Raw genomic sequence first — 18,580 nt, forward strand, 5'->3', positions numbered from 1 at the left:
TGCCCCACAGCAGTCGCACTCCCTTAAATAATGAGGAAAGGCTAAAGTAGGAAACACACACACACACACACACGTACAAGAATGAAGAACTAATCATTACCATCCATTAAGCATGCCACACTCTAAAACCATTCCTCCAATGATGTCATGCTATTTAGTCACTAAGCATGCACAGGTAGGTACAAAAAAGAAGCTGCCTCTCAAAAAAAAGACACAGATGTTGTATGATCCAAGAGGTAGCACACTGTGTATTCTAAAAGGGATTAACTGCTCCCATTCCAAACTTTCATTTCATCAGAACAACTGCCAAGGAAGCAAAACAATATACTTATCTCTCATCCTTAACAAACAAAAAAACCTCTTTTATTTCTATGCAGATGTACTTACATGTTTAGATGTACTAACACTAACCAGCTAACACTATGAAACAGCTGAAGTTGGGCAAGCTCACAATATTTATTTATTTAAAATACACATACTCTTTGACCTGTAAACATCTATCACAGAAAAATACTGCCACATGTGCCAAAAGGGGCATGTAAAAAAGAGGATGTGCATCTATTCATCTTATCATGGTCCACTCACCTTGCTCTCCTTAGATACCCTCTGTGAAGCCTGGAGTAAGTGACTCAAAGCCAAGTGAATATATAATTTTATTGTTAATGTTTGGGTTTTCAATGAGAATGCTTTCATGCGTAACTTGTAGAAAAAACTAAAGTTAAAATTTTTGAAGTCTGGAAAATTTACAACACAACACTGTTAAAAACAAAACAAAACAAAACAAAACAGGGAGGGGGTATCTGCATTTCTCCCTTCCCTTAAGAACATTATCTACTTTTCAACAACTGTGAAACATGAATCAGAAAGGCAGTTTGCTATAAAGGCAAATATTAAGTGGCACACACATTGCCCATCTCAACATATTACAAGTAACTCAACAAAATATGCAGGTGCATATGGCTATATATTGAAAATATATATATTTTCTGAGGGATAAATATATCCCTCAGAACGAAGGGCTTGATGTTTCAAGGTAGAAATACATTTCTGAAAAAACACTGCATTTTAAATTCTATCATCTTAGGATAAGCTTTAAGCCATATTTCTAAATATAGATCTAGTTAAAACACTATATAAAGTACGATTTTGAGTTCTTTTTTGAAATAGATGTAAAAAATACATGTAAATATTTAAAAGGTTAAACATCAAACCACTGACACTGTGTCACACGGATGGCTGCGGAAGCAGAAACAGACAACCCTGTAGTGTTTAATTTTCTGTTAACAATAAACATGTAATTTTGGTAATTTTTAAAAAGAATAAATTCAAGTTTCAATTTAATATGTCAGTTACTTTTAAATCTGCATCTAGAAAAAAACTCTTCTTCATTTTTTAACTCCAAGAATATAGTGGAAAACTAAAAATAGCAAAAGCAAAGAGCCACCCCTGACATCAAAATGTTTTCGTTCTTAACCTCAGATGAGTAAGCCACACAAGCCAGTCCTTATAAAGCCTACCTAAAATGAAATAAAGCCAAGGCACTGGGAAAACTCAAGTACACGGAAGAATAAAAAGGTACCCTAAGTATACCAATGCAAGATTGACTCACTGTAATCTTAAGAAAATTATTTTGCCTTGGTTTCAATTTTTTATTTATAAAATAAGGTAACTATTCAGAATACAACTGCTCTATAACACAGAAGACAACAGATTTAAGAATTATCCATATAAGATCACTAAGAAAATTTAAATTCTCTGTATATGAAATAACAAATGTGCAAGGTTATTTACTGCAGCTTGTAACTGGAAAAGACTGGAAACCATCCCCAGGGGCCCTTAAAAGAGGAATGGCAATGAACTTGATGGAATAGCAAGCTACTAAAAAAAATTAAGATGCTATGTACTGACATGAAAAATATTTAAGACCTATTATAAAATGAAATACGCACAAGGTAGATAGAGAACCACATGTACAGCATACTACTTTCTGTATAAGAAAGTCCCCAGAAGAGGAATATCTGAATTTACACAATGAACACTGAAACTGAAAGGACATACAAGCAAACAATATAACTGGTTACCTCTGACTTCTGTATTTACTGTTTTTCTTATATTGCTTTGATTTATTTTAACCATGTGAACACAGAGGTAGACTTAAGTATAAAATCTTTTGAAAGCCTTGTCACCTATCTACTTGGTCCTCATCTACAAGTGTTACTCGCCCTTGAAAGAGCTGTGAGGCGAGGTGCCATGTGTGTGTGCCAAGCACAAGGGCACAAGCACAGCTGTGCACAGAAGAGGCCCACATTTTACTGAATCTAAATAAGGAGACTAAAAATGCTTTCTCATCTACCATACAGCTTTAAAACTAGATTAATCAGCAAAGTCTTAACAATTACAGAAACAAATACCTATTAATTTCCTAATTAAAACTGATATGAAGATTCAAAATATATCCTGAAATAGTATTGTGGTTGTATAGGAGAATTATTCATAGGAAATGCGTTCCTAAGCATCTAGGATGAAATGCCAAGAGAAGGCAACTAACTCTCGTAAGGATCTAGAACTGTATTACTTTAAGAGATTTTCAGATTTTATGATATATTATAAATTCACACACACCTAGAAAGTTTGTTAAAATTCAGCTTCCTGTGCCCAGTGCTGGAGATGCTGACCCAGTAGTTTAGGTGGAGCCCAAGCATCCATATTTTCAATAACCTCTGTGTGATTCTGCTGCACGCCAGTTTGCACACCATGTCCTTGGTTATGTTACAGACTTAAGCCATATATATTTAAATTGCTCTTCAAGAGAGGCTGCTTCCTGCCCTTAACCATTTTAGGAGGCCTTATAGGGCCTACTCTCACTTCATTCACATTGTTTTAATCCTTCAGAAAATGAAATATACATTCCAATTCACAAGAAAACACTCTAAAGTTACTATGTACTTTCACTGTATTACAAGCAACCCTAAATCTATTAAGTAGTGTTCTAAAAGTTGATTTGTATGTCAGATATTTTCCCCAAGATTCCTAGGGCAATCTATCAAAGTATATATAAATAGTAATGTTGTCCCACAAAATACAAGTTTCTTCCAAATATTGCCAATTCCCAACCTTATCCCACCTACTACCAAGAGTTGAACTTAATATTAAAAAAACTTTAAATTTATGGGCAAAACGCTTAAGGGTAAGCAAATAATCTTTCCTAATCCAGGTAAAGGGAGAAATCATCAGTGAATACTGTTTCACAAAATAAAAAGCCAAAGAATGATATTCATAGTTTCTAAAGCATTCACTTGGCATATTTTGATTGATTCATTACTCTAAAATAGGTGGAAGAGACGTAAAAGGTATATGGAAAATTAAAGCAATTTTAAACCACAAATTTTAAATTCAGGTGATCATGTGATTCCGACAGAAAAAAATTTAAAGCCCTGGGAAAAATGCTTTGTCACCAGACAGAGGAGGAACTGGATAGATTCAGATACTGGAACACAAAGTTTCAGAAATTTTTATTTTAAATACACACCATGATTAACACTAAAGAAAATCTGAGTTCTAAGAAAAAGTTACAAAGGGAAAAAGTGAAGAGGTCAAAGAATATAAGAGCAAGAGAACTCAAAGAGGTGTGAGGTGTAAAAACTCACAAGTGACAGATTCCAATAATAAAGAAGATTATTAGTGAAACACTATTGTCAGAAACTTCATTACAAAGCACAAGAGTCATGGACAAATGGAAAGTCTCATTAGGGTCTATCTGAAATTATAAATCACAAATATTTATGGCACTCTTGCTATGAGGAGATATTTACATTCATTCCAAGTTCTAATTCAGCACACACACCAAAAAACACATAGGAATCACTTACTTTAGGTTATCGAGTATAAATAAATTGATTAACAGAAATGAGGATAATAATAAAATCTATTTCTGAAATGGGCTTTTTAAAAAACTATCTCAACTTTATCAGTAACTAAAATGTATAGAAAAGCACAGGCATTCTGCACAAAAGGAAAAACACACATACACAAAGATCCAGTAGATGTTTTGTAGCAGAAGGTCTAGCAGGTATTCTGTCAAAATTCCCCAATTTCAGTCAGCCGGGGTTATCGTTAGCTAGGTATTTTTAGAATTCCACTGGATTTTTTTTTACCAAAAATCAACAAGAAAAAACCAGGAAATCCCTCGGCAATATGGTCTATTTGCCTATTCTTTCCCTGGTTAATACCCCTGACAGCATGAATCTGATGGACCATAAAAAAAAGTCTCATTTCCTTTAATAAAGACTAGGAGTTTGGACTCATCCATCCATTCAACAAATATCTACTGAGTGTACACTATGTGTTGAGCATCATTCCAGATACTGAGGATACATCAGTGAATAAAAAACTGTAATATAATCAAATGGCCAGCTTATCAGTTAATTTACAGCTAAGGTGGGGCTCGCCATGATAAGAAATCAAGGCGTAAATGAATTATCTTCTCCATTCCTGATGAATAAATGAGGTCTCACAGACTCATAGGTATGGATGGGTTTTACTTTTCCAGTTGCATCTTCTCATTTTACACACACACACACACACACACACACACACACACACATCCCCCAAACAGAGCTTAAGGGACTTGTTCTTTATCCAGGAGACAAGAGACCAAGGTCACTGTAATACAGGCTGGGAATACACAGTACTTTTTCTTTATAGTTTTTATTAAAACTTGTAATTACGTATTTATGTAACTAGCTGCTTAACTGTTTCCCAGCCTGAACAATAAGCTCCAAAAAGAAAGGAATCATGTCCATTTTGCTCACCACTGTCTCCTCAGCATCAAGCAAGGCCTGGGCCTTGGTTAAATACTCATTGACTGTTGTGTATATTCCAAAGGACAAGACACTGGGCTAAAAAATTTATATTGGATACACTTATGGCCTCCTTATGAACACAATTAAAGCTCAAACATAGATAGGTACTCAACAGTTTGGAATTTAATCAATCAGTTTATAAATAAAAAAGGCCAGCATCAACACATGATAAAATCAAAATTCAATTCACTAGTAAGGAATTCCCAGCAAAATCAAACAAATCTAAGTTTTGTATCAAACAGGTCTTACCAATATCTCTCATAGTCATTTATCCTGCCTGAAAAGACAAAATTCACAATTTGTACTGTCTTGGTCAAATGATCAAAAATAAGACTTTAACATGCCAAAGGCATAATATTAGGGGGAAAGTAGTGTTAAAAGATTATTTAACAATATAGTCATAAACCTAGGCTATTATCCTCTTTTGACACCTGAGGTTTACAAAATCCATTATTAAAACAGCATCAGAAGATCCCTATCACAAAGTAATTTCTTCATTATAAGACATATGGCTATAGCCCAAAAGTAACACCTCCCATAAATTATGATTATTAACCATGTAATTTCACAGTTATCAAATACTTCAGTTTAGCTTCAAAACATATTTAACCATTAAGACAAAGTAATTTCTTTCCTAATATCTTAGCCATATAAAACTGCTTAAAGCCTCATTCAAGTAATACTAACTAATCAAAAGACGCATTCTATAGAATAATAAAAATGCTACAAACATTGTTAATATCACACAAGGATTTACTCCTTTCAGCGGATGACTTCCACGGCCAAGGACACAGAGGATGATACTATTCTAAGCCAGTGCTAATAAGCCTGACATTTCTTCAAGCTTCACTATTAAACTCTGAAAGATTCAAACTTGTTCGTAAATAAAACACAAGATCATAACTAGGTACATACAGGTAACTTCTTCTCCAGCCGAAATCTTTCCATAGCGGTATATAAATGCCTTGTTTTTGATAGTGTAGTGCAGTAAGTCCCTTGCAGAGTCCAGGGGCAGGGAGGACATAGCTGATTTAGGTCACTGTGCTTTGCACAGATGAACCCTCTAAGTTGCTTTCATGGTACAACCGATCAGGGTCCTCTAAGTTACCTAATCTTCCAATCTAATAACTACCACTTACACAGGGTCAGAGCATAAGAGATCTGACAAGTAATACACACATTTAGTTATAACTGAAAATACCAAAAGAGGAATGTAGCAACCGGTTTTCAACTGAAACCTTTCTATAACAATTAGTTCAAAAGAAAGCATACACTAAGGATATATGTAATGGGTGTGTGTATTTTTTTTTTTTAGAGAATAAATTTTCAACAACATAGTTAAATCTAGCTCTTAATTTCATTTAAATTCAGGAAAGATCCAAATATATTGTCGCCTGAAGAGAGTTTTGCCTTTTTATCATTACTATATTTATACCAACTTATTGTAACCATATACTAATAACAGGATTAATAAATCACATTGTGGCTTTAATTATCATTTTACTCCCAAATTAAGTATTCATATGGATAACAGCTAAAAGGGAAAAGGAAATAAGCAGCACCCCTCTAACCTTCGGACTGAAGATCTCTTTCCACCCTTAAAGACTACTGAAGACCTCAAAGGGCCTTTGTTTATAAAGTTTACCATCTATACTAACCATATTGGAAGTAAAACTAAGAAAACTTTAAAATATTTATTTAAATTCATTTTTAAAAATAAAGCCATTACATGTTAACATAAATAACATTTTAGTTAAAAAAAAATTTTCAAAAACAAAACAAGATTTAGTGAGAATAGCTTTTACATTTTTTCAAATCTCTTAATATCTGACTTAAGAGAAGATGATTGGATTCTCATATCTACTTCTGTAATCCATCTCATATGATTTGTTATTTGGTTGAAATATATGAAAAAAATCCAAGTTCAGACAAATACTCTATTGGAAAAGGGAGAAATGTTCTAATACTCTTTTCAGGTGACTGGATATTCCTCTCTGATGTGTCACCAAACTCAACAAGTAGTCATTCTTAAAGGTTAGATTGTAAGGTGGAATCTGAAACCATTTCAAGTGAATGTTTTACATACTGCTACATTAAAATCCATTGGTCTGTCATATACTTTGAATGGATCTCTCATCCATTTGTAAAATTTCACACTTCATTGTACAATATTTTAAAAAATCACATTTGATAATATTATCAATAATCTCGTAAGTTTTAAGTGTTGAGAACGGACACGTTTTTCAAAATTATAATTTTGTTTTATGAAAGCTAGACTCATTATCATTAGTAGCAAGTACCATGAGTTGTTTTTCTTGAAGTGACAGGCTCACTTCATTTCTTTCTGAGGAAATATCTGTCAAATGTCAAGTCTGAATAACCATAGTTAGTTTGTCCGTTCTTTCAAGTAAAAATGGCATCCTGAGAAAAAAAGCAGCTAGAGGAGCTCACAATTCAAGTAATCACACCAGAGCTTTTTCTCCGAACAACCCACTGTACCTCAGTATACAGATGTATTTCTATGCATGCTTCCTATTCTGTCATTTGGAATATTAAAGCAACATGTACTCAAAGGCTCGGATTTAACAAAATAATTAAGTTTTTACTGCTTCATCAAGGACGTTCTTTTCTTCAGTGAACAGTTTTGTTTTGCTTTTAAACGGAGAGTGTCTGGTGGTGCTGCCTGGTGCCTCCCTGAGTCTCACCCAGCACTGCTCCCGCACCATCCGCACAAACTTCAACCCGGGGGAAAAAGGCAAGTAGTGTCCCAGTATTATTATGAAAGTAATTCTGATCTTGCAGATCCTCTGAAAGGATTTCAGGGACTGGCAGGGGTCCCTGAATAGCACTTTGAGAACTATTTAAAAATTCAGGTTTAAAATACAGAACTAAAGAATTGTAGGTGAATATTCTTTTTATTTTCTCTGTGATGCTGTTTGTTCAATGAATATTTTAATGTGTATAGAAGGAGAGAAGATTAAAAAGTATTATCTTGTTATTCTGGTTTCTAGAAAATGATAAAACATATTTATTATACCTATTATGTGCTAAAACTATGCTAAACCTTATCATATATATTATACAGCACATTCAGATATTTCATTTACTCCTCTCAGCTCTGACTAAAGCTCAGAGAAGTGAAGTCACTTCTACAAAGTTCCAGAGCTAGTAGGCAGTGGATTTAGGATTCAAACCTAGTCCTTCTCAATTCATACTTTTCTTCTACTCCAACTACATATAATAAAATTTAAGAAAAAAATTTCGATAATAGTGAATAAAACAAAATTCTAACTGAACACAGATGAATAAAATAAAATGTTTACTGAATTCAAATAAAATGTCATCTAAATTAAATTAGAAATATGTTCTGTGAATAGACAGACTTGCTTCCTGGTAAACAAAGCAAACAAATGGTAATTTCTATAGAAATATCTATATCCCAAAAGTAAAGTCTTACTACCAGCTAATCCTGTAGAATTTACTGACAACATGCACCAAATAACAAAATAAGAAGTTTAAATTGAAATAATATATATCAAACAAAAAAAAACTTTATTTTAATCTTCCATGATCTATATGAGACAGTAGATACCAGGCAAAAGACATGACACAGCCTTCAAGTACAGTTTTGGTTTTAGTAAACTTCTCTGAGAATTGGAGACCCCAATGGCATCAACAGCTACAATAAAATTTTTTAAATTTTTAAAAACTTCAAGCTTTCTATGATTTACACTTGGCAAATGAACATAAATCTGAAGAAACAAATACAAATAATGTATGTTATTCACTGATTTTTAAAATCCTCAATACATCAATCCTGGAGTAAAGAACATCTACAAACAATTAGGTTCAACACCAATTTCCACAATGACCTCTTGAAATTTACTTGCTGTGGAAAATCTTGGCCCTCGCCACTGGTATTTAAGAGCTTAATCTTCTGGTGTGGCACATGTCTCATGCCCACTGGATTACAAGAGCCCTCAGCATAGGGACTTAGGTAGAAGGAAGGGAGGGAGAGAAACAGAAGAAGCTTAAGAGGCCTCAGGGGAAAAGGAGGAATTAGGTGCATACAAATTTTTAATTTCCCAAATTGCAAAACAAAATGTTATTCATCAAAATACAGAAGATCCATTTTTCCAATATGTTACCTGTTACGACACTATCCTGGGCACTACTAAACCAATATTCAAATAAAAAATTTTAAATCAAGTTTTACAGGTTAAATAGAAAGGTAAAATCAGTTTTAGTCTACTACTTTCTTGAAAAATAAAGATATTAACTCAACATATAAACTCAGGAATTTTAATCTGGCTAGTCCTTTAAAGATTTCTTTTCAGTTTTATTTTATAGCAATACTTAATCCTTTTAAACCAATCTATTGAGCTATGACTGACATGTAAAAACGCTATACATATTTAATATATACAACTCGATGAGTTTGGGGGTAAGTACACACTCATGAAGCCATCACCACCTTCAAGGCCACAGACATATCTGTCACCTCTCAAAGTTTCCTCCCAGCCCCATATTATCATTATCATTTGTGTGTGTGTGCCTGTTCATGTGCGTGTTAAGAACACTTAACTTGTAAGATCTACTCTTAAAAAATGTTAAGTATACAATGTGGTACTGTTAGCTATAGGCACTATGCTGTACATATTACTTATCTTGCTTAACTGAAACTCTGTACCCTTTGACCATCACCTGTTCATTTTCCCCACCTCCTAGTCCCTGGCAACCACCATTCTACTCTCTGTTTCCATGATTTTGACTATTTTAGATTCCACGTATAAGTGAAATCATACAGGATTTGTCATTCTGTATCTGGCTTATTTCACTTAGCAATAAATATGTTTACACGAATCAAAAAGGTCTCACTTGTTCCCTTGGTTTCTCTGCCCGATTTTCAACCTTTTCTCCATTTTTATAACACAAATATAAGTATATATACACTTACCAAAAAAGGTAGCTACATACAACTCATTGTTGTATACATAACTTACTTTTTTCCACTTAAAAATCCTTAAGTTTTTTCTGTATCAGTATATGGAAACTACATTTTAATGTAATTTATTAAATTAACCTGTGTATGGTAGAAAAATTCAAGTCTTACAGAAGTGTTCCCAAATAAGCATTCCTCCCATCCCACTTCCACTCACCAGATATAACTACTTTCTGTTTCTGCCTTATAACTGTTCTTGGTTGCCATCATAATTTTAAATAATGTACCATTTGAGACAATATCTGTTTATTCTACAAAAAGAAAAATTAGATTTTTTTTCACCCACATATACCTTTTTCACTTACAATCTCCCTTCCACATCTCGGTTTTAATTAGATTTTTATTTTTATATCAAGATTGATAACACTTACATTCTGCTCCATATTTATAATGAAGCCTTCTAAGCTGTGTCCTCTAGCTAATTCTAAAATTTTAAAACCTGTGTTCAAAAGCATTTGAAGGCACATATGCATGCACTACCCAGAAGTACATGGAGGTAATGCCCTGGTGGCCACCCCTAACCAGTGGGGTTTGGGAAGCTGATAAATGCTTTGCATGCCTCCTCCATCCCTCAGGCAGACAGGTCTGAGATGCAGTACACAAGGGTCCTCTGAGGGCCTGCGGGACTGAAGGCCAGCCACTCACTGCAATGGCCAGTCTCTCACTTATGCTCGCAGAGGCTTCCTCGCATCTCTTTAATTCCCTGTCCCTCACTCTTGCTTCTTGATCTCACTTCACAAATAAATTACCTGCAGAGCCCTTGTCTCAGAATCTACTTCTGGGAAAACCCACGCTAACACATCCAACAAAAATGTATACATACATGCACCAAAAAGACATGTAAAAGAATGTCCATAGCAGCATTATTCATAGTAATATGAAACTGGAAATGATCCACATATCCAAAAACAAGAATACAAATAGACTGTGGTATATTCATACAATGTAATTCCATGAAACAGTGAAACTAAACAAACCACTGCTACAGACAAGAACATGGATAAATCTCACAAACATAATCTTGAGAGAAAAAAGCCAAACATATAAAACTATTCTGTTATGTTTCTAGTCAGGATAGTGTTACAGCAGGAGGGAGGAAGCAATGATGCGGAAGATGCTGAAGAGGGTCTTTCTGGAACGCTAGCAATGTTCTACTATTTCTTTTCTAAAGTGATAGTTACATGGATTTGTTTGCTTTCTGATAATTGGCCACATTTACTATTTGTACATGTTGATGTATGTTTTACTTGAATTAAAAAAAAACTAAAATAAATAACTACATTATCACCAACAAACAGAACAAGAAAGAACTTTGGAAAATTAAAAATAAGACTTTCAATGTATAAAAGGGTTAAGGCTTCGAAGATAAAATATCTCAAACAGTGTAATAAAAAGAAGAGTTGGAAAACATTAAAGATAAAAGAGATAAACAATCAACCAATTCACAAGGTTCAACTTCCAAATAATATGAGAGCTAAAAAGGGTAAACAGAAAATGGATTAAAGGAAATTATAACCTAAAATAAACTATGAGAATTTGCTAGAATGAAAAAGAGATATGAGCCTTTAAACTGAGCAGGCCCTGAGTGACAAGTGCAGTATCTTAGGTAAAAATTCTCAGGGAACTGCGGGTTTAAAAACGAATGTTATGGAAGGAAGTGGAGGAAGAGAGAGAACATACGCTGGCACAAGTCTTTCTCGATAGTAACCCTGGAGGAAGAGGACAGAGACTATTATCAAGTTGGAGTTATGAACACATTCTCTTGCTCAGCCTCTCATATTTCCAGGAACTTTTATAATTGCTTTTGTTTGTTTTACATTCCCTGCCTGTTATGGACTGAATTGTTTCCCCTAAAAATTTATTATATTGAAGTCCTAACTAAAAATAACAATAATAATAATAATAATAATTGGGAATATTAGGATTACTTAAATACTATCTCATTCAGAATCAAGATTAATGACTGGACCAACAGAAAAAGAGACCCTTTCAAACATTAAAGTCAAGTAGGTCCCTTTCCTTGTGACTTAAGTATAATGGGAATAAAAAGAACCTGCCTAAAAATGATGAGATTATTGACCAGTTACCAAAAGCAAACATATTAAAGTGCAAAATACTAAAGAGTTCACTCTTTACATGAGTCATAAGTCTCCACTATCTCTAGGATAATCCATCAATTTGTATGCTGTAGCTAATGTAACAAAGAAACAGAATTTTAAAAACCCAAAATTATCTTTATTTGCAGATGATATCATTGTGTACCTAAAATACAATAGATTCCACCAATTAGCACAAATGAAAAGATTCATTTGATGGCAGCCAGTTACAAGATAAATAAACACCAATAGCTTTTCTTTAAACTACCAATAGCAAACTAGAGATAGAGGTAGAAAAAGATCCTATAAGGATTTTTGCCCTATAACGACAAAATGATAAACTACATAGGAATAAATTTAATCTAAAAAAAACTATAAAATTTTATTGAAGGACACTAAATAATCTAAAGATACTCTATTCTCCTGGGTGGGTAGACTTTAAATATACCAAGAAAAATAATAATAAAACTTTCTATATTAATATAGAAATTATAAAGTAAATCAGAATCCCAAAGGGTTATGTTTATCTTTTTAAAATGATTTTGAAGTTTCCATAAAAACTAGAATTCCCAATAAAATCATGAAAAAAATAAGGGGGCACTATGCCTAATAAATATTCCAATATACCATAAAACTATGGTAAGCTAAACATATGGTACCAAAATGGAAACAATTCAATATATTTGCAAGACAAAACAGAATGAAGAAACAGATTAAATATATATTGCAGGAAGGACCGTTTGGCTCTCTAATTTGATGAAGCTGTCTACGTCAAACCACAGGTAAAAATAAATTATAATGGATTAAAGATAATTTGAAGGGTAGTATTTAAAATTTAGAATAGTACTTTATATTATTGGAGTGGGGATGTATTCTTCGGCAAGATGAGAAACCTAGAAGTCATAAAGAAAAAGACTGATATAGATTTTTTTACTCTATTAAAAAAAAAAAATTCGGACTTCCCTGGTGGCGCAGTGCTTAAGAATCCGCCTGCCAATTCAGGCGACACGGGTTCGAGCCCTGGTCCAGGCAGATCCCACATGCTGCAGAGAAACTAAGCCCGTGCGCCACAACTACTGAGCCTGCGCTCTAGAGGCTGCAAGCCACAACTACTGAGCCCGCATGCCACAACTACGGAAGCCCGTGTGCCTAGAGCCCGTGCTCCACAACAAGAGAAGCCAGTGCAATGAGAAGCCTGCGCACCGCAACGAAGAGTAGCCCCCGCTCGCCGCAACTAGAGAAAAGCCCGCGCGCAGCAACGAAGACCCAATGTCGCAATAAATAGATATCTAGATAGATAGATAGATAGTATCTACAAAAAATAAATTCCAACATTCGTCTAAAGCAAAGAAGACAATAAAGAGAAAAGGTAGAACACGAGGAAATATACGCAGTATAACAGACATGGCATTAAATATTTGTAATCAAGAAACTTCTTGATTTTAAAGGGAAGTGAAAGGAATATAAAAATGGACAAAGAATGTGAACCAAGTAATTCCCTTAAGAGAAAATACAAATGGCCAGTAAATAATCACATATTAAGATGGATACTCTCACTGGTGGTTCAACAAATTTTATCCATCAGATCAGCAAAAAAAAAAAAAAAGTCTAACATCTAAAGCTCACAAAGGCAGGGAGACACAGAAACACTCTCATACTTTCTAGTGGGAATGTAAGTTGCTCAAAATTTTCTGGTGAGTAAGCTAGGAAGAATTCATTTAAATTTTTGAGAATATCCTTTGTGTAGCAATATCACTTTTGGGTACCTACTCCACAGAAATTAAAACACCAAAATATAAAGATACGGTCAAGAATGTTTACTGTTCAAACTGGCAAAAACAGAAAACAACCTGAAAGTAAATAAATATGGGAATGGCTGGTTACCGTGGAATATTATGAAGTATAAAGAATGAGACAGAACTACAAGCTCCCACTCAAGCGATGTCAGGAATATATTGGTAAGGAACAAGCAAGTTGTAGAGTTATATGCTTACTATGATCACATTTTTATGTTTTACAAAGGATAAAACAATTCTAGGATAAGGTATTACTATCTTAAACATATAAAAGAATAAATTTAGGCTCTAAAATTAAGTAATTTTCCCAAAGCACCACAGCTGTACGTGGAGAAGCTAGAATTTAAAATCATGTCGTCGCCTCCAGGGACATGCACTTTTCAGAAGGCCACTTACAAACATTATTTTTAATTTTCACTGTAAGAAACTCTGTAAGGTAACCTGGCTGATCATTTTCCAACCCAGGGCCATCTGACTTCACAGCCTAAGCTCTTTCCGCTAGGCCACATACCTTCCCCTAAGTTATACTACATGTAATTTTATTTGCTCATCTGCCTTATTTAGGGAATTATAAGTAAAATATAAAGTATTCAGTCACAAAAACATTCACCTAATTATTTTTGAATGCTTTAAATGTATTCGAAATTCAGTAACAGCTAGTAACTACCATAAAAAGCAAAAACTTTAACAAAATAAAATCAGCATCAATATTATAATAAATACGTGAAGATAATTGTTTTAATTTGGTTTCCACAGAGATATTTGAAGCAAGCAGCCAAGAAAAGAAGAAAAGCTCCTGTAAAAAAAATGGAAACCTGTCTAATTTTAAAGCACATGTTTCAAAGAGTAGCACTGCCAGTCCACACCTTTCACCATTGCTGAATATCACCGCTCACACCAATTCAGTTTTCACCACCTATCACTAGTCTTCAGCAGTGTAGTATAAGCTCTCCATCTGGTGGCCATCATTAGACATGTGGAATTTTTCTCTCACGCTGTATTTATGATGAAGAGCAAAGAAACTGAGTTTGAAAAAACTTCCCTGACAGTTGTTTTTAAAAAACCTGGACATTTAATTTCATTCAAAAAACACTTAAATACTAAGAAGGTAAAAAACTATTGAATAAATATTCCGTTTATATATCAGGATATTCAGGATATAGTAGAGCCAAATTTTTCATACGGGCATTTATACCTACCACTGAATACTCAACGTGTTACAGTGAAACAGAATTACAGTCATGTTTTTAACGTTGTTTCAAATATCCGCAGCATTTTGGAATTTTGTGTTTAAACATATTTTGAAGTATATCTGTAATTTCATGAGAATTAAACAGTTGAAGAATCTAATTCACAGATAAAATATAGTTAACATAGGATAAAAATTGTCTGTTTTATCAAAAACTTTCCAGAAACATACACATCATGACAGAAAATGGCAAGTGTACTTGGCAAAGTGTATCTGTATTTTTGTTAATAATACTCCACATTTAAATGTTAGGAACAAAGAATATGTAGCTCAATTTATATTTACATTGAGAAAATATTAATTTAGTTACAGTGTTCCTAAATGTTAATTATTTTTCATTCTTGTAGGTCTCATCTTGGGCTACCATTAGCTAGGAAAATTAATCTAAGAAATTAAAAAATAATCTGATTGGTAAGAATTTAAATACAACTGAAACTGGTTTAAATACACAATTACCAAAGTCAAAATATGGCTTAATATAGTGAATTCAGATATATTTAAACCCTAGCTTTCAGCAGAAGTGAACTCCTCTCTCACTCCCTCTAAGACATTCAAAACCAGTGAGGGGTGATTTCTCTAACTCCAAAAAATCCTCTGTCTTCTCTATTTTGAACCTTGTGACCTTTTTGCTCTATAATCCTTGAGTCTACAGACAGGGCTGCTCAGCTCTAGCACTGTTGGCTTTCGGGCTGGATATTTCTCTGCTGTGGGGTGGTCCTGTGCATTGCAGCATGGTCAGTAGTGTTTCTGGCCTCTACCTACTCCACACAAGTAGCACACATAACGCTTCTCTCCCCAGTTGTGACAAACAAAATATATCCAGGAATTGTCAAATGCCCCTTAAGAAGTAAAAATATACCCCGACACTCACACCCATTGAGAACCACTGCTTTAGAAATAACTGGGAGCTGCTAAAGTGCTCACTTCCAGCACTTTAAAATGCTGTGAAGAAAAAAAATTTACCAGATTCTTCCTCGTAAGTCACCATGAACGCAAACATAACCTAAAGCCTCCATCCTTTTATAAAAACTACATTTAGCAATGAACTCTACAGGAAGAAATGCATCTTTTTTTTTTAAGAAATGCATCTTGAACTTGCATTTAGAGTTTCACTGAAAGCTACCTGATCTCAGTGTATAGATATATAAATGATGTCATGTGGATAATTGTATTCTAAAAAATATTCCTACTGTAGTGTCACTATAACACTTTCAGCTAAAGGCGAGATAGAAATGTTTTTTATATGCATACTTTTAAAACTTTACAGATCGAATCCGCAGGTTTTCGAAATGCAGAGCACCTCTACACTGACTCATCCAGACCAACTAACTACACTAGAAAATCACTGTAACTTGTTCCTGTGTGCATTTCACCACAACTCAGTTTTTTGGTTAATCTGCTAAATTAAAATTCATAGTCCTACCCTGCTTAGAAGGATGCAGACTAGAGACTCAGCCTGACAGAAAAAAAAAGGGGGGGGGGGATTGAAGTAGATGCAGATATCAGAAATAAAAGAGACTTCAAGTGGTACCTGACAAAGAAGCCATACATCAGAGATGAGAAAGATAAAGATTAGAGGTAGCTGTTTTCTGTTCTCTTTCCTCTTTTTGAAGTTTTTGTTCAGCAAAAACTCTACAAACTTAGAATAAGTATCTAACACTTATTTAAACTTGTAGTTAAAGACTACAAGTTTAAATATACTTCTGACACCGGGCAACCCAAAGAACCCTGCCTGGAACACTCACACAATTCCTTCCATTTGTTTTTTACTTACTGAGATAAAAGCTGTCATTTCTGAAACAGCAGTAATTTAAGAATTTAAGATTAAAATATTGCCAAATTTAATTGTTATGCAAGCAAACTGGCAGGTCTTTACCAATTACAAATGGCTGTTGCCATTTACTCCTTGGTATTAGTTACTTTTAAAGAGTCAAGATAGGGACTTCCCTGGTGGCACAGTGGTTAAGAATCTGCCTGCCAATGCAGGGGACACGGGTTCAAGCCCTGGTCCAGGAAGATTCCACATGCCGCGGAGCAACTAAGCCCGTGCGCCACAACTATTGAGCCTGAGAGCCACAACTACTGAGCCCGCGTGCCATAACTACCGAAGCCTGCGTGCCTAGAGCCCATGCTCTGCAACAAGAGAAGCCACTGCAATGAGAAGCCCGTGCACCGCAACAAAGAGTAGCCCCTGCTCACTGCAACTAGAGAAAGCCCGCATGCGCAACAACGAAGACCCAATGCAGCCAAAAATAAATAAATTAATTTTAAAAAGAGTCAAGATAATATTTACCTTTCAAATTACCCAAATCTGAATGAAAATTCATTCACAGGCAATTATCCTCATGCTCAATAGAATATAATCTAACTTAAAGCACTTTTAGTAATTCTGTTCAATTCAAACAAACACTATGGTCAGACATTTTATTTCATATTCTCCCAATATTGTCCCATATTTGTTCTCTAACAAGAGAAACATTTTATGTGAATAAAAATATAACTTCCTTACAATAGTAACTCATTCTATGCTTACAGAAGGAAGAGGAGTAAAGAAAAACAACTTGGAGGTCATCAAGATAACATGAGAAATCAAAGATTTGGGTTTGGGTTTATCTCTTCTTCCCATATTACTAACATGATAGTAAATTAATTTTTAAAAGGATAAACTGACAAGGATAAAGACAATAGAAAAAGCTATAACAAATCAGAGATTTCACAGAATTTTTGGAAGATGGAAAGTGGATGTAGGAATGGTTACATCATTTGGAAAATAGACAGCAACCTTAAAATAGGTGGCTATGGAAGAAATAAAGTAGGACACAGAAAGCAAAATCATGTTTAATTAATGAAACATTGCATAAAATTTCATTAAGTTATTAATTTACATATGTTTGAAAAACAGCTTTTAATTAATGACCTAATCCAGAAAACTATCTCCACAAGTTTTATTAGCATGAAATTTACTGAAAACTGTACCAATATACACATAATGCAATTTGTCAACTAGTTTATTTTGGCTGAAGATAAAACATTAATGAGTATAGGTTCTAGATCCAGATAGCCTAAATTCAAATCCTAGCTCTTCTACTCACTAGATGGGCAAGCTATAACCTCACTGGATCTCAGTGTCCTCAGTTGTAGAATATGGATAACAACAGTACTTTCAACTAATAGATGATAAAAAATTAAACAAGATAATGAATATAATGTGCTTAGAAAAGTTCCTGGCACAAAAGAAGCCCTCAATTAAATATTTAGTATTAGTACTATCCTACTACATGATCATCTTTACTGGTCCTACTATGTTACTTTTAGATTTTATATTTAAGTAAAACTGAATTTATTTTCTACATATTCTCCACCATTTCCCAACTCATTTCAAGCTCCTTGAAAATATAATTTCCTTTATGCAGAATTGTATTGACTCTATGTATGCAATAGATTCTTAGTGATAAAAACAAAATACAATGTTCTATGCTAGATAGGTTGGAAGCAAGACATATAGAGCTTTTATCCGTTTTAATTCGAAAGCACTGACATTTAGAAAGGTTAAAAAAAAAATCTCCTAGCAGAGG

At 34.1% G+C, this 18,580-nt stretch overlaps 1 protein-coding gene across 11 annotated transcripts in view; it reads right to left on the minus strand.

The window, feature by feature from the left end:
- SLC4A7 (solute carrier family 4 member 7) overlaps window positions 1-18,580 on the minus strand; it is a 136,209-nt gene that overhangs the window by 96,916 nt on the left and 20,713 nt on the right. The window lies entirely within an intron of this gene.

Source organism: Eubalaena glacialis, chromosome 7 (genome assembly GCF_028564815.1).
Source record: "Eubalaena glacialis isolate mEubGla1 chromosome 7, mEubGla1.1.hap2.+ XY, whole genome shotgun sequence".
NCBI classification, from domain to species: domain Eukaryota; kingdom Metazoa; phylum Chordata; class Mammalia; order Artiodactyla; family Balaenidae; genus Eubalaena; species Eubalaena glacialis.